Here is a 21,725-nt window from a genome sequence, read left to right as displayed (position 1 = left end):
AGCAGAGGGCTCTGTATCCAGCTCGCACCGGAGCCTCTCCCCCTGGCGTCTCCCAGGCTGGGCTCTCCACCAGCCTTCCCTTAGCTACACTAGACTGAACCCTAGGTTATCCTAGTTCCCGCCTTCCTCGGCTGGTTCCCCTATCTAGTCCATCTTCAAGCTCCTCAATGCCTTCATCTTTACATACTCTAAAGTCTATTTCTTCAACTTATCCTGGTTGCTGCATTCCATTGTTGAAGCCACCAGGATCTCGGCATTGAAGGAGCCTACTGGTCCCTAGACTCATGCTGCTGCCCCCGACCTCAGCCAGACCGATATCTTTAAATGGAAAGCTTGATCACACCAACTTCACATCTTAGGACCTTTAACGGTTTCCCACAGCTCAGAAGATACAGCAAAGGAAATCATAAGCAGCCTGCTACTTCCTGAACATTCTGCCTTTTGCACGCTCCCTTACCTCATCCTGCTCACTCACGGCCTGCCATTCCCCCACCCCCACTTCCTGCATCTCTGGAACTTCCTCAGCCCACACCGGCTTTCCCCGGTTCAGGTCTGTCCGAATTGCACCACAGCAGGGGAAGGAATTGACCCAAAGGTTACTGACAGGAGCTTTGGTCTTTCCCTCTTTCACAACACCATGTTTTCTTACGTCCACATGTGGATGGGACATGGTCAGACTGTGTGGCAACCCTACCAGGAGATCAAACCCACGCTAGGAGTCAGCAGACACTGCAGTCTCCTCTCTGGCGGCACGATACCATCTCATCTTCTGTCACACGTGCTTAATCTTGTTGAATCTGGATCCTCTGGTCTGGGTTTGGTTTTAGTTTCTGTTTTCATAATTAGTTGGAAAGTATGGGGTTAGGTTTAAAGATAAGGGTCCATTTGTACTATTTCCCCAAAAGATTGTTGAGTAAGAGACACGTAACTGTCCCCTGCACTTTAAAGTTCAAATGTTACAGACCTATTAGAACACAAAGGATTTCCTCAAATTAACACTGTAGAAGGCTGACTCCACACTTGGGTGTATGTGCAGTGTATGCATGGGTGTGAGGATGTTGGTGGCTCTGGATGGCTCTCAGCCTCATTCCCTTAAGTCAGGGTCTGTCACTGAGCCTGAAGCAAGGCTGGAGGCCAGCAAACCTCGGCAATCCTGGCTCCTCTCCTAGCGTGCTGGGTTTACCGGCCCCCGCGGCCAGGCATGGCTTTTTATGTGGGTGCTAGGATCTGAACTCAGGTCTTCATGCTTGCACAGCACTGCTCTACCCACTAAGCCATCTTTCTGGCCCTCTATTTCCCATTTTTTAGAGAGAAACTGACAATCACCCATAAAACCAATATTTGATAGTGCCCAAGAGGAATATAGATGGAAATGAGATCTTGACCCAACCAAGTGTCCTGAGCCACTCATTCACTCACTCACCCAATCACTCATTCAGTCACTCATGTAGTCACTCAGTCACTCATGCACTCATTCACTCATTCACCCAATCACTCATTCACTCATGAATTCACTCACTCATGCACTCACTCACTCACCCAATCACTCATTCACTCACTCACCCAATCCCTCATTCACTCACTCACTCACTCACTCACTCACTCACTCACTCACTCACCCAATCACTCACCCACTCACCCAATCACTCACTCACTCACTCACAAACACCAAGAGCCAGCTCTGAGTCCCTCACCTTCCAACTCAAGGCAGTGAGATGTCCTTAGCTTTGTGGACTATGTCAGAGTCATCAAACATTTTCATAGATTTTCCTTTCTGAGTAATTCAAAACTTGAAAATTGATTAGTTAATTTTTATTTTAAAATTATCATGAGTGTTTTATAAAAGGGGTCAATATGATAGAGAGATGACGTGGCAAAGAATCCCACCCAGGGGACAGCACTATCCCTGTGTTGGGACCATCTCTAAAGTCTATGCTTCCTCCTCATTATGTATTTGGATTAGGAAACATGGGATTCCACAGAGTGAAGCTCTTATCAATGAGCTGTGAGGTCACAGATTGGACAACGTGAACCCCAGTGACCAGAAGGTAACACCAACAATGATGCAGCCAGCGAAGAGTCAGCCATCTTTCTCACTTTTGTGAAAAGACAGAACTCAATACATATATTCTTTTTGTTGTTTTTTTCAAGACAAAGTTTCTCTGTGTAGCTTTGGTGCCTGTCCTGGAACTTACTCTGTAGACCAGGCTGGCCTTGAACTCACAAAGATCCACTTGCCTCTACCTCCTGAGTGCTGGGATTAAAGGCCTGTGCCACCATTGCCCACATACATTCTTTTTAACACTAAAAAACATGGTGTGGAGGAGGAGGAGAAACGAAAAAAGAAAAGTAAGATGTAGATTTGACTTTGACAGTTGGGGAGTAACAGAGTTGGAGGAGATAGAGGCAAGCTATTACTCAACACCACCCATACTAGATGCTGGGCTCTACTCTGGGTGTGGTACATGTCTGGAATTCTAGCACTCAGGAGTAGGACGCAGGAGGATCATGAATGTATGGTCAGCCTTGGCTCCATAGTATATCTGAGGTCAATCTGGGCTATGTGAGACCTGTCTCAAAGTGGGCAGGAGGGAGAGGGAAGCAGCAGAAGGAGGGGCAGAGAGGGAGGGAGAGAGGTAAGGAGAGAGGGCACGTGGGAGAAGGAAGCAGCAGAAGAGGGAGAGAGGGAGGGAGATCTCTAAAGGTGACAACAGTCTACGATTTTCCATAGTAGAACAGGAGTTCATGACTTAATGTGAGAGTGTGACTACTGTAGCTGTGTGAGCAGGAATGAGCATTTACATTTTACCAGCTATCTGAAACTGAGGAATGAAGCACTCACTAAACTCATGGATGGCTTTCATCGGTATAGTTTCAGACAGGTTTCAACATATGCATTTAATACAAAGTGTTAATACTGAAAACTTTATGCCACTCAGGGATCCTGGAGAACTAGTCTCAGATACTTGCATCTAAAAAAATTTATTGACAATCATTGTGGCAATTTAACATATTTGCAGGGTTTACCAGGGTAAAATTCTCTTATCTTGGGCTCATCATTCTAATATGCCACTTCTAGTTTTGTAAACACGTGTCAAAACTATGGAATTCCTCTTAAAGATATAGAAATAGACTCACCAAGTTTAGAATATGAAGCCCAGATGGCCTACCAGTATCAACAAAAGCACTTTCCTTGCCAACATGAATTTTACAAACCAGAAATCACTGTCAGGCCTGCAGAACAGACAAAGGAGTACTGTGTTAGGTGCTCCATTGCATGGTCCATAAAACATTATTTTCAAAACAAACACTGCAAGTTCAGAATGAACTCTACTCTATCACCAAGGCACCGAAGCCTTCCAGAAGATTGACCTGCATGCCCCTGTGTTCCACTGAGAAAGGAGAGTAGAGGTAGGTGTGGGTTTTAAAAGCAGATGCAAACCTTTCAGCACACCCCTTGCCTGGGTCGCTTGGGACTTCTAACTCCAAGTCCCTTTTTTTTCTGACACTCGGAGTTTCTGGGATTCAATATCTATGTGGTTGCTGACAATCTACTAACCATCAATGTACTAGAATAGCTCTATCAACCCCCATCCACTAGGTGACTGTTGGTGCAGAAGGAACTGAGCTAAGGCCTACAGCTTCAGACTCCCCTCTGTGGCCTCGAGAGGTGAAGGCTGAACCTCTTCATCACTCTGCCTCAAGACTTTCTAAAGTCACAAAAGGGACTAAGTGAGGCCGACAAGAGTCAGGCCCTCCAGGCAGCCTTGGCACTTCTAGAAGAGATGGTTTTGGGTGAAGCAGGCTGGAGGCAGTGGCAGAGATCCCCACCACATGACGTCTGTTTCCGGGGCTTCAAACTTCCACGTTCTAGGAGGTAGACCCTTTAATGAATTTGCCATAGTTCTACAGGATGCATTCATGTGTCGTGTGAAGAGTGGTGTGCAGGTGTACCTATCCCCGCAGAGGCCAGAAGATAACGTCAGGTCTTCTCATCTCTCAGCCTCGTTCTCTCGAGGCAGGGTTTCTCACTGACCTTGGAGCTTGCTGTTTTGGCTGTGCGGAAAGCCTGCAAACCCCAGTGAGCTGTCTCCATCCCACCCTCCAGCACTGAGGTCCCAGGTGCACATGGAGCCACAGCAGACTTTGTATCTAGTGCCAGGGAACCCAAACTCAGGTCCTCACAGTACAGTAAACCCTCTACCCACTGAGACACATCCCTGGCCCTCCAAGTATTTCTTAATTGCCTTTGATGTTTTATTCATTTCAAAACAGGCAGGTTTTTTTCACCCATGTCACTAATTAGGTATTCTAGCCGCCAGACAAATAACCTATGCTCAATCTGTTGCACAGGATTTGTGTGCAGTTTATGGATCAATCTGGAACTATGTGGGCCTTAAGAGGTTGATGAAAATATTTACAATAGTGAACTAAATCAATAAAGGTTTATTAAGAGCCCGGGTTTTGAAATGGGTTCTTACCCATTATGACAGACCTTTAATAGCTTGGGAGATGAAATACTGTATTTTATTGTTTCTGGCTCTTTTCTTGGGTTGACCCTTTATGTGTTATGCACACTGCCATCAAGCTCTGGTGACCCCATCAAGTGACAGTCCCTGACCCTGAACCAAGCTACACATGCCCTCAGAGGCAACCTTCCCTACGTCTGTTATCATGCTAGACGGGAAGGCTGTGTGACACTCAACTTTTGTGAGTAGTGCTTCATGGAGGCTTATCTGATACCTTTCAAAAGAAAGCAGTTAAAGAATTTGGATCTGATCGTTAATACACCTAAGAAAAGGTTAACAGTTTCGAGGTATTGAACAGGCACAATCTGCCAGGTGCTTTGGCACTTGGAACCTCATGGGTTTGTGAAGTAGATGGGAGAGATCATAGACTGTCACAAGTCTTCCCCTCTCTGTATCCTCACTGCTTGGAATGGGACTTCGTAGCTCCTTCCAGGAGCCACAGCTGTCCCTCTGCTCTGGGCTGGCTTTTCCTTCCAGTGAGCCATAGCTGTCCCTCTGCTCTGGGCTGGCCTTTTGACTTACTTCTACCTATGCAAAGCGCTGGGAGCAAAAGCAGGTCCATTCTGAGCCTTCCAGCAAGCTGTGCCTGCTGCAGTGTTTACTCTTGGATCCCTGCTTTCTCTCTGGGAAGCCTAGCCTGCGTGCTCACAGACTTGGGCCCAGTTGCCCTGGTTTCTCAAATCTAGTAAACCTCTGGATTCACAGAGACAAGGCTGGCTGCAGGCTGACGGTGGGCTCCTGATAAGTCCCGGTGAGATCAGAGCTGCCCAGGTGAGTCAGCACAAACAGGAAGGGCCTAGAACTAGGAGCTGAAGAAGTATCTGCTTGCCAGCTGTTGAATCGTAGGGTGGCTTGCTACACTGCAAAAGCCAATAGACACACGGTTGACCTCTCTGTACTAAACGCAGGGACCGTCACTTGTCTGTGCTCCACCAGCTGGTACGTGGTAAAGGCTATCAGTTATCACATCTGACATGAGGGCCTGGGCTCTTAGGTCACATCACTGTCCACACTCAGAAGCCCACGTGAAGTGTCCTCAGTGTCAGGGTACTTCCTGTATCGGAAGAACTCGTCATTTCTGTCTAATGAAGTTACCACTTGGTGGTCTGGCTCTTGCTATTCTTAGTGCCTGAAATGGGTTTTCAGCTTCTGAAATCTGCTCAAATGTAACCACTTCTTGGGAATCTCTCATCATATTTGAAGACAGAATTACTTTTTTCTATCCTCTGGGTGATGGTAAAAAGAACCACAGCTGCTCACTCTGTCTGTGCCTTTCACAGTGTGACATTTCAGTATCTCTTATCAAGAGATGAAATCTGCTTTTCCATCCCCTGAACATAGACTGACCGACTGACTTGCTTTGGCCAAGGAATGTAGCCCAAGTAAAAGTATCAATGTCACAGTTCTGGGAGGTCTGAGACATCTTGTATTCTCAAGGGAAACCTGATGCCCCTTCCAACAAGCCTACCATGTCCCGCTGAGATTCAGAGAGCAGAGCTCTGTCAGCCAGGGGGTCTCAGCTGAAGCCCAGATATGGAAGAACAGCCTAGCTAGGAGGAGCTAACCCACATCAACCAGAGCATGGACACACACACACACACACACACACACACACACACACACAACCCATCGACTGCTCCACAGGATCAATGGCCAGACAAATGGTCACCCTGAGTTTGTGCTGAGGCAACAGACAAGGGTTGTTACTTTTTCTGTTTTACTTCAGGTATAAGAGATCATTTGTATTTCTGTTGCCGTTTCAAGCCCCCCCCACCTTTTTTTTTTTTCCCCGAGACAGGGTTTCTCTGTGTAGCTTTGGCGCCTTTCCTGGAACTCACTCGGTAGCCCAGGCTTGCCTTGAACTCACAGAGATCCACCTGCCTCTGGGATTAAAGACATGCACCACCACCGCCCGGCTTTAAGCCTTATTTTTGATTGCGTTTTGAGTTCTTTTATTAACAAAATGAACAAATGATGGAATGTCAAACTAGTCAGAAAGATTTGTTTTCTCACAAAACAGAACTCTGGATTTCTTTCTATAATGATGGTCCTGGGGACTGAATTTGGGGCCTCATGCTGGCAAAGCCAAGAACTCTGGCCTTTTATCCATGTTTCCTGGCTGGAAGTCAGATCCATGTGAACATGGGATCTGATACTTAGCAGGTGCTGCTTAACTGTTGGCTGCCGTGGACTCTATGCCGGAAGTAAGGTGGAAGTAAGCAGAACAAGGCAAAGCCAGAACATGCATGCCGGCGTGCCGTGGCTTCAAAGTCAGGGCGACCTCTCCCCGCGTCTCCTGGAGGGAGAGTCAGGGTCAGCCAGGAGCTGCTCTGTTTGTTCAAATGCTGGCAAGTGTCTTTCTCTTTGAAACTATGTTCGTCCCCAGGACTCCCCAGCTCAAGCCACACAGTCACAAACAGCAGGAGCATTCTGTGATGGGCCACCTTGGAGGCATCTTGCTTTCCAAGGCAGTAGTCCTCAGCTCCGGTTGCACATTAGAGACACCTGGGAGCTTTAAAGAAAAGCCCGCAGAGATTGGGTTAATTAGTTTGGGGGTGCAACTTGCATTTGCGGACACTAAAAACCTGTGGGTGATCTGACCGAGCAGTCAGAATTGAAAACTGCTATTCAACCTTCCACAGATTCCCTTCCATCACACTCATTATGGGATTTAACAATCAAGGTAATTATAACAAAACCTTTTTAATATGCCTGTAATCAAAACTCAGCACTGATGCACCAACCACAGCTAGGAAATAATTTCTTATACCAGACAATGACTGGCTCTGAAGGAACTAAAAAATAATTACTAGATGAGAAATGTCCCTACGATTAACTCCAAGCATAATGTGAACACTTGGCAGAACCCAAAATATCCTAAAAGCCTCCAACATAAATGGGTATTCAGGGTTTTATTGACCTAAATTAAATAACACATAACAATACTACAGACTGCATTAAATAATACAGCAAAGCTAATTATCATTTAAGTGTATAGTCTAAAAGCACATTAATCTAAACTCTTTCTCTGAAAATATACATCATTTGTGTGAATAAAATCATTTTATCACAAATTAAGCTACACTGTGGTATTTTAGTGTGATTTTAATTTCAGGTTCAGATTCAACACGGAGATCTCAAAGAATGTGGTTTTATCTTCCTAGTATGCTAGTAACTCACTTGGTACTAGTGTTACTTTCACAATTATAATTATTTTTGGACAAGACTTCAAGTGTCAAAATTATAAATAATCTTGTTACAGAGTATATAATATACACAAGTCACTTTACTGCCAACATTTCATCTTTAATAAACATAGGTTCCCCAAGAGAAAAACCTGCTCAGACCCGACTTTATAGACAGGAAAACAAGGTCAGGAGATAGGGATCATGATCAGCAGTACTCCTACCCGGAATGTCTGGGCAACCATGTCTGGATGTCTGAGCCTACGTCCTCTCTCTGGGGCATCTGGAGTGTATTCTACTGCACAAAATCAGGGTGCAGTACTGGAGCTGGTTCCCCGCCTTTGCTGAAGGCCTATGTTTTGCCAACCTCTGCATGGTTACATTCAGTGAAGAATTTTAGTAAGGGCAGAAATGATCACTTTCTACACTAGTTCTTCTTACAAAATGGGCGGATGTCAACTATAGCAATTTACTACATTAGTTTAAATTGTTTATTTTCTAGTGCATCATTAGCTTCTTATATTAGCATGCTATAATTTATAAACTGATATTGGCACACTGTTATCATTTAATTCATATTTTCTTAGAATTTATCTAATTTTTTGAAGACAGGAGTCTCATTCTGTAGACTTGGTTGGCCTTGGACTGGAAGCAATCTTCCTGTTTCCATCTCTCAAGTGCTGGGAGTTGTGAGCCACCAGACAAGGCTTCTAATGATTGGCTTTTTGTCCAGGATGGTGCATTACATTTAGTTGGCTCTTTTTCTCTTTTTTTTCTTTGAGAGATGAGGAGGAGGGAGAGAAGGGTAAGGGAATGGCAGGCACACACACTCTGTGACAGGGACGGGGAGGGAGAGAATGGATGGACATGAGTATTTTTCTTCTGGGATTCAAAGGGGGCAATCCTACAAATTACTGCTCTCCTGTTCTCCTATGAAGAAAAGGGCACATGTTAATGAAGTAATCTCAAGTTTTAATTATGAGAAATACACTGTGGGCAGGAGAAAGGTTAAGTTAAAAAGAATGTGACATTTGGAAGGACCTGACATGTGGTCTCTGATTTTTAACATGGATCACCAAAACCTAAAAGGCAAGGGATAGGACAGAGTAGAAGAAATAACAGGCATTTCACACACAACCATGATACTCTTGTATAATTTGCCATCACTGGCTTGAGAAAGTTCATATTCTTAAAGCCCACAATGATTCAATGATCATTTCCCTGCCAATGTTTGTGTAAAACATTTCCCAAACAAGACTGATTCATCTTACTTTGAAGAGGATTGTCAGATCACAACAGAGAATGGTAAAGCGTTTGTGTCCCTTACAGAGATGCCAAGTATTTTACTCTGACTGGTGCTGCACTATAAATGGGCAAATCTAAAGGCCAAAAAGACCCTCCAGGTTGCCAAGCACAGCACTTCAACAGCTTTTTTTCCTAGTACTAATGACTTGTTCTTTCAAAGTTTGAAAATAACAGCTAGTTATGATTCCAAGAAAAATTGTAGTTTACTTCAGTTAATGCAGTGTAAAAGATACTTCACTGAATGGGTTTGTCTGTTGCTGTCCTGTCCAATGAATACTTCTTTAGATATTAAAACCTTGTTAAGCAGTGCTGTGATGACAGGTGGGTTTTTAAACTAACATTGAGAGTCAACCAATCTTCTTGGAAAACAGTTGAGTCCAAGATAAATAATTCTGAACTTTGTTAGTGGAGTTTGGATGTATGTAATAGCAGATGTAAATTTTATCTACTGTGATGGAAGAAATGAATAAAGACAGAACTTCAAAACTGATAAGCCTGCCAAATAAGGAGATCCTAACAACATCCTAATGCCCAAAGGCACAAAGGAAGGAAAACTAACATATTCTAATGGAATGTAGAAATTCTGGGGAAATCTTTTTATGATAAGAACAATAAATGAGGAAATGTCACTTGTGTCTGATTGACGTTTCAAAAACAGTATAGATCTCTCTGTCATGCACTATGTAAAGAGAACATAAATAGTATAGGGATTTCCAATGACATTTAAGGTTATCATTCATCTGAAGAGGTGACTCCTGGGACAGAAACCTCCAGGAGAACTGGCATGGATGGGGTGGTGGTGTTGTGAGCACAGCTTTATGACATTTTCTTCTAATAAAATGACTACCCCAGTGGACTTTAGGATTTCCTCTGCAACTGATTAGGCTTCATATCAAATTACAATTTTTATGAGGCTACCTGCCTTTAATCAGTCATCCATTTTATATATATAGTAATAAAGTAACTGTACTTGATGGATTTTAAGAATGGTAAGATTTGAGCTGGGGCTATAGTTCAGCAGAAAAGCATTTGTCCCACCTGTGTGAGGCCCTGGGTTCAATCCCTGATGGTGCAGAAACACACACACACACACACACACACACACACACACACACACACACACACACCTGTGATTTGGGGGCTGGAGAGATGACTCAGGGGTTAAGAGCACTTGCTGCTCTTTCAGAGAACCCAGGTTCAAAATTCCCATGACCTAGTTGGGGGGATAAGAGCCACCTGTAATTCTAGTTCCAGGCATCTGGCACTTCCTTTGGCCTCCCTGAGCACCAGGCACACATGTGGTGCATAGACACACATGCACGCAAAATGCTCATACACAGAAAATAAAAATAATCAGAAAAATAAATAAATCTTAAAATCTTAAAAAAAAGAATGGCAAGATTCAAATTATAACAAATAATATTATTCCAAAGTCATTCCTGGGCTTCATTAAGGGTGTGGCCTACTTTGACTTTCATGGTTAAATTTTTGCAGGCCTCACGGCAGATATTTAAATGTTCTATAATACGTAAAAACAACGTAAAATTTTGTGGTTTTTGGTATATTATTGTTAACTATATTGTCAAATTTGTTTTAATATAAACTTTAGCTGTCGCATTTTGAGTTTTTTCTTACTTAAAAAGTAACATGCTTTTAATTTACTTTAAATCTATTTTGTACTGGAATGCATAACTTAAAATATCTTTTAAAGAAGATTTATTTATTTTATGTGTATGAGTGTTTTGCCTGTATGTATGTCTGTGCACCACATGCATGTCTGGTGCCTGAGGAAGTCAGAAGAGGGCTTTGGACCTCCTGGAACTAGAGTTGCACACAGATGGTCGTGAGCTGCCATGTGGTGCTGGAAACTGAACCTGGGTCCTCTGCCAGAGCAACAAGTGCTCCTAACCACTGAACCATCTCTCCAGCCCCACCAAACAGGTTTGAAATGGCAATTATGCTATATATTCTTGGTTTGGGAACTAAGAATGCAATTTTCAAGCTACATTTAGTATATCGTGATACTAAAATAGATAAAAATTGTTTATTATACTAATTAGCATTTATGGTATCTTGAATTTGGACAAAAATACTGAACTTACAAAATTTTTTGTGGTTAATAATAAAGTAACCTGGCGAAAAGTTTTTGGCACACACACACACACACACACACACACACACACACTCATCTCCCAACCCTTTCCCAGGTCTCTCCATCTATGTTAATCCTCTTTACAAGTGTCTTTTCCACATTCATGTTTTTGTGATGTTTGTTTTGGTTTTTTGAGACAGGGTTTCCCTGTGTAACAGCCCTGGCTGTCCTGGAACTCACTCTGTAGAGCAGACTGGCCTTGAACTCAGACATCTACCTGCCTCTGTCTCCCGAGTACTGGGATTAAAGGTGTGTGTCACCACTGCCAGGCCACATTTTTGTGCTTTACCTTGTGATCTGGTGAGTTTAATCGGGGCCATCTGTGTGACCATGGACTTTGAGCTATCCATTGGAGCCTGGAGGGCTCACTGTGGGGACACTAGGGAGGAAGACAATGACCATCTCTCCTTGACAGTTCACAGTCAGCAGGGTGGGCTGTGGTCTTGTGCATCCTTCCTTGATCTATGATTGAATGATGACAGGCTTGGTCTTGAGCAAGGCCCAATGCAAACAATTATAAATGCTGTGATGGCCGATGGGTTAGTTATGCATTACCTGAAATTTGTACATACTGTGCTTTATTACTCTCTCTCTCTCCAAAATCCTGAGAAGTGTGTACAAATTCTGAGCACATGACTGCAGTTAGTAATGTGGTAACTGCGATGTTTCTTAATGTTTACTGTCAAAAACTGGCTGTCCATTATATGTATAAAGAAACCTCATTTAATTAGTATTGGAAACTACAGAAAACTGAGATGGGAATTATGAATGTTTACACAAACCCTAGGCATTGAAGTGTGCTTGCTCACCTGATCTCTGTTGACATATTCCAAAACACCTTTCCCAAACATTATTTTCTTAAACATTTAAGTCATCATTTCACTTACCAATTCTTTAAACACAGAAATTGGATTTGAACCATAGTACCATAGTTAGTACTATGACATGTGTACAACTCCTGGACATGCTGAATCTCAGTGATTTTCCTTTAGTATTATGAAATGTGTACAACTCCTGGACATGCTGAATCTCAGTGATTTTCTTTTAGTATTATGAAATGTGTACAACTCCTGGGCATGCTGAATCTCAGTGATTTTCCTTTAGTATTATGAAATGTGTACAACTCCTGGGCATGCTGAATCTCAGTGATTTTCCTTTAGTATTATGAAATGTGTACAACTCTTGGGTATGCTGAATCCTAATGTTTTCCTTTAGTACTATGAAATGTGTACAACTCCTGGACATGGTGAATCCCAATTATTTTGGTGGAGCAGCTGCTAGGAAGAACTCAGCGCTCTGGGCCCAGGCACATTATAAGGAATTACATAAAGGCGAAGGGAAAGAAGATGGGGTGCTGAGAACATGGGAAGAAAAGGGGAGCCATGAGAAAATGGGGCAGGCAGAAAGGCTAGCATGCTTTGCTATTGACAGTATTTCCTCCAACTGCACCAGGGACCTGGGGCTTTCTGTCATACAGTCCGTCTGGTTTTGGAGAATACCTCAGAACTCAGACAGTCAAGACTCACACATCACATATACCAAGCAGGGCTGCATGGTTCAGGAGCTCAGGCATGAGGACAATGTGTGCATGGCTCCCCGTGACTCACATCTACTGAGGTCCCGCATCTTCTTGCAGCAGAACCAAAATCAATATCTAAAAGACTATGGGGGAAATTTTGGTCTCAAAACTGGGAACAGTTGCTTCTCCTGGGAACATTTAATTGTTTGGGTTTAGAACATCATTAATCATGAAGCAACAAACACATTTCCCTTTCAAACTGCTCATTAAATAAAATAAAGTCTGTTTCTCTCACACCCACCACAAAGGATCTTGTGGAACTCCTCTGTATCCTACCAGCCCTCTCCCCTTCTATTCCGTTCCTCATTTCACTCCCGCCATGCTTTTCTGTCCATGTGTTGTGTATTGTGGTCCTTCTGGAGTAGGGCATGTTCTCACCAGTCCCCGGTTTCTAAAGCTACAAAGAGCTTAGAAATAATCCAGTTCTATCTGGCATAGTTCACAGATGAGAAATCCCAGGTCCCAGTAGTTAGCGTTTCAAAGTCTGACTGCAAGGCAGGGATCCTAAAAGGAGTTTATGATTTCCAGTTAGCATACTGTTGCCTCCATGTCACAAGACTCTTTTCTTTCCTGTTCTTAAGATGGCATCGCTTGGACTTCTCCCCGACACAGAGAAACTCTCCAGGCTACACCTTACTTTAGAGGGTCACAAGAAAATTCTGAGAAGTCTTCTAACAAGTGAATCCACTTAACCTTCTCTAACTTGTATCTGTAAAACATATCTGATTATGAATTAAAAACATCTCTTTTGGGGCCACGGTTGGGAGCTACACTTATGAAGGCTCCTTGGAACACACCTTGAGAGGTCTGGGGTCAAGACAAGATCCCAGGAATCAGGTGGAGGACAGAGATGGCCACATGTTCATCTCCTGACGCGTCAGCCTCTGCTGAGGGTGCTCTTGCAGGTGGCAAGTCACACTGTCCCTAGGAGCTCAATCTCCCAGCAGTGGAGAGGGTACTGGGCCCGCTAGAAACACGGTGCACCAGGAGGGTCATGACGGAAATGTCTGGAATTTTGTTTTATAATGATCACTGTCTTTTGTCTACTTTAGACAGGAGGCGACTTTAAGTTATTTTTCTACAGAGGTACACACAATCAGACAATGGTTTGTTTCCAAGTGTGTGCCTTTAGAGAGGTGACTGTTTACAGATCCGAAGGAGGGGACAACTCAGCAAGGTCAGCCCAGATTACAAGCTGTTGTTAGATGACAGTGTTGACTCTTGCCTCTTGTGTTCTTACCCTCTCCGAATTTCTCTTTCATCTTCAGTAAGATGGGTATCCTAACAATCACAATATGGAGCCATGCAGATTGCAATTTAATACCTCAATGCTTGCCCCTCCCTTTCCGGGAGCCATGATGTGTCCTGCAACAGGAAAACACCGTTCAGACTTCGCTGTCTTCCCTTCATACACATTTCTCTTCACAGTGGACAAGGATGACTTACACCAATGGTCACACAAGTCCCTTAGTCTCCTCCCCTAAGGACAACTGTAGCTAACCAGTTAATACTGGCTCCTCCAAGGATCTACCTGCCTGTGAGCTCCTACCCCTGATCCTTCTGATGAGTTATGCTCACAAGTATGGGAGACGAGGTGTCAACAGTAACAATGCTCAGGCCCCGGGTATAGCGGTACTGGGGGTTTCAGACTCAAGAGAAACAAATGGGTTTCTCTTGGATGCCATGGATGCCAGAGTCATGATGGGCCGGCCACCAGGTCCTCTGTAGACAGCCTTGCCATCTAAGCAGCACCTCCACAGACTTCCCGACAGGCAGGAGTGGCTGGCCCAGCTCTCTAGGATGCCCTCGTACAACAGCATCTTAGAGATGCCAAGGGCATCTACCCCATGCCCTCAGCAATCCTCTACTCAATTGTTAAAAACAACAACATTTATTTTAAAAGCTGATAAACTAAAATGCATCAACTGGAAACAAGAAAGGAAGGGAGGGAGGTTGCTGGAGATCTTAGTTATTTTTATTGATTTCTCTGTTGTTCAGTCCCAAACACTGTCATATTAACGCACTCCTCTATTTTTTGTTTATTTATCATCATTCTTATTTATTACTGTGGTTTGTAAGTCTAAGGATTGAACGTAGGTCCTCAGGCATATGAGGTATCTACGCTGTTACTGAGCTTTAGCTCCCGCCCTCTTCCTATTATAATCAGAAAAAATAAAAAAAAAACAATTAAAATATACGATTTAGAAAAAAGAGAAATACAAGCATATCTTTAAAAAGATTATCAACAAATACTGGAAAGTTTAAAAACAACGAAACAAATAATTTTCATTAGTCATGTCACTGGCGGTCAAGTGAAAGGTGGGCCTTGACTGTGTAAGATGAGTCTTTACATAGGTGACCTCAAAAGCCCGGAGGGTTTGCAATGATCTGAGGGCCGACACTATCGGAACTGCACACTGAGAAATCTCCTGATTTACAAAATGCAGTAGCTGGGGGAAATATTCAAAGGGGTTATTCTTCTACATATCTGGCAAGACTGGGGAATGAGGGACAATCTCATGGCAAGCTTGGGGACAAGCTTTAAACTCAGGCCTGACCTCAGCTCGAGGTCTGTATTTCTGCCCCGGCAGTATCCAGTCCAGACCATAGAGACTTTGACCACTTACTTCTCCAGCTGGTGCCTTCCATGGGTGGCACCCTCTCCATGCCCCTTGCCATGCAGCGTTTACTCTCTGCACATCTTTAAATGTGCTTTTTCTCTTATTCAGGGGGCACATAACTGTTTCCATGAGCTTCAGATTAACATCACCGGCAATGGTATGCGTGCTAAAGTACACGGAGCAACATCAAAGGCTGTCTGGAACGTGCAGGAAGTCTTTCTAAATTTCTAGGATTGACATTCTTGATGCTGCAGTATTGAGATGGGTACACTGCTCTCATAAGGACCTCTCTTTGTAAGACATGCATAATGCAGGGCAAAGAAAGTAAGCAAGGAAAACGGTTTCCCAAATTATAACTTGCATCTTGGTACTGAGAAGCTATTAAAATATATTTTAAAAAATCCCTAAGCTGATGTGTTTCTTAGAATTCTGAGGTTTCCCACTGCTCTGCCGTTTCCCATTCTGTATGCACAGCAGAGGCTCCTGCCAAGACTATTACAGTGAGCAAACAATGTCCTCTCTGTCAGAGCCGAGAATGAATAGTATCACAAAATTCTCCTCTAATGTACAGCCTCCACTCCCCACAAGCCTTCCGAGGAGAGCAGCCAGGGGAGGGGGAGGACAGAACACGGCTCTCCCCTTGCCAATCTGAAACGGCTTTTCAGAACACCGAGGGTGGACCAACACTAACTGTGTATTATCTTCTAATCAAAGGAAGTGGACAAGTAGATTTTAATTCCCATCGTATATTGTCTTATCCCTCTGGATTTGAGTACACAGACACTTTTGTGAGGAAAAAGGAGGAAGAGCCCGTCAAGCAAAATCTCAGGGCTTAGCGAAAACAGCCTTTTGCTACAGACTAAACAGCAGCAGAGGGCCTTCCCAGAGGTTTGTGTGAAGACACCAGGAGCTGAGGCACAAGTGTGAAAGTGAGTGTGGGCTCCACTGCTTCCCTGAAGCCGTGCTGTCTGCTAAGCTCATGATTCATGGAGGAAGAGCCTGGAGCTACTCCCCTGGATGTAAGACAAGGCTGGCCCACTCTGCTCCGGTCCCAAGGACTGTCTATGTGTCCCCCTCCACGGCTCCTCTTCAGAACAGGCATTAAGTACATAATCTTCCAAAATGAGACATTTAGAAAGCATTTTGCACACAAATCAATGAAAGGCTTACTTGGTGTACATTTTCAGAAAAGAAGAGAGATTTCTCAAAACTTTTCTTATTTGTTGTCTTAGTTGGTGCAGAGTATAATGGTCTAGCCCCCTCCCCCCATGACATGTGCAGAACATATACTTTATCTGACCTTTAATTAGAATCACTCAACTCTTTCGTCGTAAAGGAATGAACACTACTTTCAGTCTAAACACACAGGCCCGCTCCCTCCTCTTTTCCCACACACTTGCCGGCGACCTGTCCCATGATCTCCCAGGGTGAGACGGTGTTCTCTTGGTGACACACTTAGCCAGGCTGCAGGAAGCAGCGGCAGCCCTCCTTTCTTCTCTCTCTCTCTCTCTCTCCCCGTCTCTCACACAGTCCAAGTCTGCACTAGACTAGACAATCAAACCTCTGTGCGTGCGGTCCCGCCGCCACCGCCATCTGAGAATGCTAACCGTGTGCTCGTTCTTCCTCAATGGCAATATTTACCTTGGAGGAGTGCTTGTCCGAAAGTATTTCTGAGTTCTAGTAATGGGTCCCGATCAAATGTTGTTACGGGAGGGCCCCTCTCCTTTCTCGGCCTGTAACCAAAAAGAAAGAAAGAATGTTGGGGGGCAGGGAAGGCGTATGGATAGGCTGTGAGAGACACTTGCCAGCTTACTGGAAAAACCCTGGCCTGTTTACCAGACATGGAGCTTTGCATTCCTCTCTAAGGAGGCTGCAGGTTTAACTTCTAAACAGGCAAACGTACCAACAGCAGTGAATACATACGATTTTCCCCCTCTGAAACAAGAGCCACATTACTATTTGATCCAATATAAAGCAATTTACTTTTTTTTCCCCTCCAAGTCTTCCTAGTTTGTGACAGATAAATCTGTATGTTACTTAGTACAATTAAGATCAAGTAACAGTTACCAACATTTGAGGTAAAACACAGTATTTATATGAAAAGAACATTCATACTTTTTGGCAAGGTAAGCTGTGACTCAATTCTGAAATTTTCTGATGGAAAGGAAGCTGTGGTGGTGTGGTGTATACATCAAGACCCAAGGGCATGTGGATCTAATCCTTTATCATTCCATCAGCACCCCACCATGGAAATGAGAAAGGTTCTCAGAAAGGGAGGCAACTCCCAGAAGCCTCCCCCAGTCTTCCCCACTCATCAGCTCCCACATCCTGTCACTGGTCGGCTCTAGAGTTTTGGCCAGCCCGTCTCCCACCTCCCTTTCCTCTCTGCTTTACTTCCTACCTTTGAACAAATCCCTTCAGTACTGATACCTAGTTGTATCTTTGAAAATATTTATTTACGTGTACATGTGTGCATCTGTATGCTGTGTGGGGGTGTCCGTGGAGGCTGGAGGAAGTGCTGGAGCCCCTTGAGATGAGGTTGCAGAAGTTTTGAGGAACCAAACCTGGGTCTTCTGGAAGAATTGATGAACTGCCTCTCTGGCCCCTGAACACTTACTTTACATGAGACACGATGATGGGGGCGGGGCGAGGGAGGAGAGGAGAAGAATGGAGTGGAAATGAAGAGTTTATTCTCATGAGGCTATTCCGACTGCTGACCAAGATCTAGAGCTTCTTAATTACTTTAGCAGACTGAGGTACAAATTCTGTATTGTTTAACATTCAATCGTAGAACATGAGCCACCCGGATTTGTATTAACTGTTGTTCTTTTGGACTGATCGTCATTTCTGAGTGTTGCTTTCTTCTGCTGCAGAATCAACACATTATTTATATTGTATATATTGTATTAAGGTATAACTATTCTTTCCCTGCCAGTTGTCAAGTGAGAAAGGCTGCCTTTTGTTTGCCAGTGCATTCAGCTACATTATTATTTTCTTATTTCTAAAGTAAATCTAAAAAGATCAGAACGAGAGGCACAATCACGGGCTGTCTTCCTCTAACCCAACTCCAGGTCTCTCTCTGTCAATCACACAAAGTGGGAGGGACAAGGCTGCGCTGGGTGAAGTGCTCCTGGGCTAAGTGAATTCTAGTGATATTGTTCCACTCTTTCATTAGCTTTCAAGTCAAACCTCCTCCCAGGCTCCTGCCATGCACATGGATTTAGATGCAGATTCTAATCACCTCTTGGCTTCTCCATGTCAACGCCCAAGCTCAGAAAACTCTTTTGAATTAGTCAGAAAGATGAGCAAGATTAATTATCCAAGTCCAATGGCTTCAGGTCAGGGTTGTTTTGTTTTTGTTTTCAAATGTGAAATGCTGTCAATGCATATTAGAAATAGTATTTCAGGGCTGGGGATGCAGTTTGTGAGTTTGTGGTAGAGCACTGTGTAGTATGCTCAAAGGTCTAGGTTTAATCCCTAATATCACACACACATACAAATAAAATCAAAATGCATTTTCTTTTACTAGATGTGAAGGAAGAGCCCGACTTAAAAACTGAACAGTCTAGGGTGGTGCATAATTTTGCACTGTCAAAATAGCTAGAGCATGAGTTAAAACTATTCCAGGGAAACAAGGTGATGGAGATAGTGGTATTATCACAAAGACAGACAGACATACAGGTTAAATGGGAAAAAAATTACCACCCATGCAAGCAAACCCATAGATTTACATTCCTTTATTTACACAGTCAATTGCCTTTTAACGGAAGTGCCAAGACCACCCAATGGAGAAAGAACAATCACTTTAGCAAACAGTGCTGGGATAGGTAGCAGCCACAGACAAGAAAGTGGAATCCTGAGTTCATGTGATATTAAAGTTAAGTTGAGAAGATAAATGTAAGAGATAAAACCACACACACACAAAAAAAAACCCAAAACAAAACAAAAAAAAACTACTATGAAAGAAAACACAGGTAAATCTCCATGAGATCAGATTTGGCCAAAGCTACTGATATGATGCTAAGTGTACAATCAATAAAATATAAAATAAAAAGTTATGAGCTTTAGAAAACACTATGTACAATAAAGATGACATCCCAGAGAAGAGAAATAGGTGCAAGCCTATTTATGATAAAGGAAATGTAGTGAGAATATATAAAACCTCTTAAAAGGAAATAAGATATCCAAGTCCCAAACGAGCAAAGAGTCTTAGCTAGGCATTTCTCCAAAAGAAGTTATTAAAGGACCAATGAATTCACAGATGGTCAATGCCATCATCAAAGAAATGCAAGTGTAAACTACAATGAGATGCTGCCTCATGGGTCTGAACTAAAAGCTAAGAGTAATGTGTGCTGGCAGGATGTGGAGAAATCTGAACCTGCAGCCGCTCTGCTAAGAGTGCAAGACGATCATCTACTTTCCAAATAGTCTCAAACTTCTCTGAAAGTGTTAACCATGAACTATCATCTCATCCAATGGTTCTACTCCTAAATAGAACAAAGAGAAGCAAGAACAGAAATCCACACAAAAGCTTGTACACAGAGGTCCAGAGCAACATGATTCATCACAGCCTCAAACCAGAACCACCCATGTGTCCATTAACTGATGAACGGAGACAAAAATGGTAAACACACAGTCACATGTAGAATGGAATGTAATATTGACATAGGTTCAACATGGATGCCCTTTGAACACACGGTAAGGGAAAGAAGCCAGTGATCCTGAATATTATGGGACCCCATTGATAAGAAATGTCCAAAAATGGTCAAATAAATAAAGCTGGGTGCCTAGAGAAAGAGTGACTGCTTAGAGTTGGGGAAGATGGGAGGTAGGCACCGTGGTGGAAATGTTCTACAAACGATGCTTGCATCACTCTGTGCTAATACCCATTAAACTGCATCATTTAAATGGATGATTGTATGCTATACAGATTATAGCTCAGTAAAGTTCTTACTGAAAAAATATTCCACAAGATGTAGACATTATAATATTTTCCAGATCACTCTCAAAGAACTGTGGCAAACTTGAACTGAAGCAGAGCACCTAGCTGCATGGCAAATGGTCGCGTGTGAACTGCCCTGAGTAGAGTCCTCACTGACATGGTGGTCCTTCGGGGCTCCTTTCATGTGTGTGTGTGGTGTGTGTGTGGTGTGTGTGTGTGTGTGTGTGTGTGTGTGTGTGTGTGTGTGTGTGTGACTATCTGTACATGTGCACACTGCAAAAGAGGACTGACTCAAACTAAGCCTACACTTTCAACTTAATAGCTCTTCTGTCCTGTGGGATTTTAGGACGCCCCAAACCAGGTATCTACTCATCTTTCTGCTCCTCTGCATCTGCATCCACAGAGCCTGTAGAATGTGAGGATCAGCATCATTTTTTTCTACACTTATTCTACAGACAGCTTCCTTATGACTGGCAACAGGTTCTGAACATTGAAGTGATACTCCCAAGAAGGTCCAAACAAGGAGTTTGTGATATGCTTGCAAAACACCTGAAAGCTTGCTCAGCCTAAAGCCGTTCAGAGCCATGGGAATAATTTAATTTGGGGACCCTGGGACCTGTGGTAGGAGATCTGCATTTGATAAAAGGCCTGGTCTGGCATCAAAAGTCTTCTCAGTGGTCAGCGACAATATCATCTCAGCATGGGAAATCACAACTGAACAAATGAATTCCACCAATATTGAGCAAGCATCCATCATGGATGAGGCCCAGTGAATGTGATCCATGGCGCATTCCACCAGCAGCACACATTAAACAGCCTCAATACTTCATGTTTTAGTCACCACCAATTCAGTTTTGGGGAAGGCACGATGATGTGTATGAGAAAAAGTGGTGAGGAGAGAGGCAAGGCAGGCAGGAAGAGACTTCCTGGGGCGAACACTTCCCGTTTCGGGTTTTGTGGGGTTTTTTTTTTTTTTTTGTTCTCCTTGAGCAGTTCAAAGGCAATTCTCCACTGAATGTGGCTGGTCAAGTCAGAGTACAGAGCCCTGGTCTATGCTGCCTTGCATACCATTCTTTATACAGAAAGCCAAAGGTCACAGCAGCTTCTTATCAGCTACATTATCCTGCTGTAGACAGCATCTTAGCTAAAACAAAATGTGAACTTCCTTCTGTGGCTAAGCCCCATCTCTCCTTCCTGAGGCTTTTGCAGTTGGTCTGGGGAGAGGCTGCTTACACAGTCTCCAGGGCAGTTCTGTGTCTCAGCTTTGGGGTGCAGAGCTAAAGGCCAGGGTGCTCCTGGTTCCTGCACTGCGCCATCGGGTGGCCATCTTTCACAGTTTACAGCAGCAGACGGAGTTTCACCCAGATGAGGCCTAACGTTGACTAAAATGGGATTAGTCTAAAACTCCAAGA

At 43.6% G+C, this 21,725-nt stretch overlaps 1 protein-coding gene across 1 annotated transcript in view; it reads right to left on the bottom strand.

Annotated features, from left to right (window-relative positions):
* Pag1 (phosphoprotein membrane anchor with glycosphingolipid microdomains 1) overlaps positions 1-17,106 on the bottom strand; it is a 56,440-nt gene extending 39,334 nt beyond the window's left edge. The window contains exon 1 of the mRNA XM_059253950.1: positions 17,013-17,106. The gene's annotated coding sequence lies outside the window, so the exon portion shown is untranslated. The remainder of the gene's footprint in view (positions 1-17,012) is intronic.
* Positions 17,107-21,725: the final 4,619 nt, after the last annotated feature.

Source organism: Peromyscus eremicus, chromosome 2 (genome assembly GCF_949786415.1).
Source record: "Peromyscus eremicus chromosome 2, PerEre_H2_v1, whole genome shotgun sequence".
Lineage (NCBI taxonomy): Eukaryota > Metazoa > Chordata > Mammalia > Rodentia > Cricetidae > Peromyscus > Peromyscus eremicus.
Note: the sequence above shows the minus strand (reverse complement) of the source record. Positions and strands in the feature narration are given on the sequence as shown.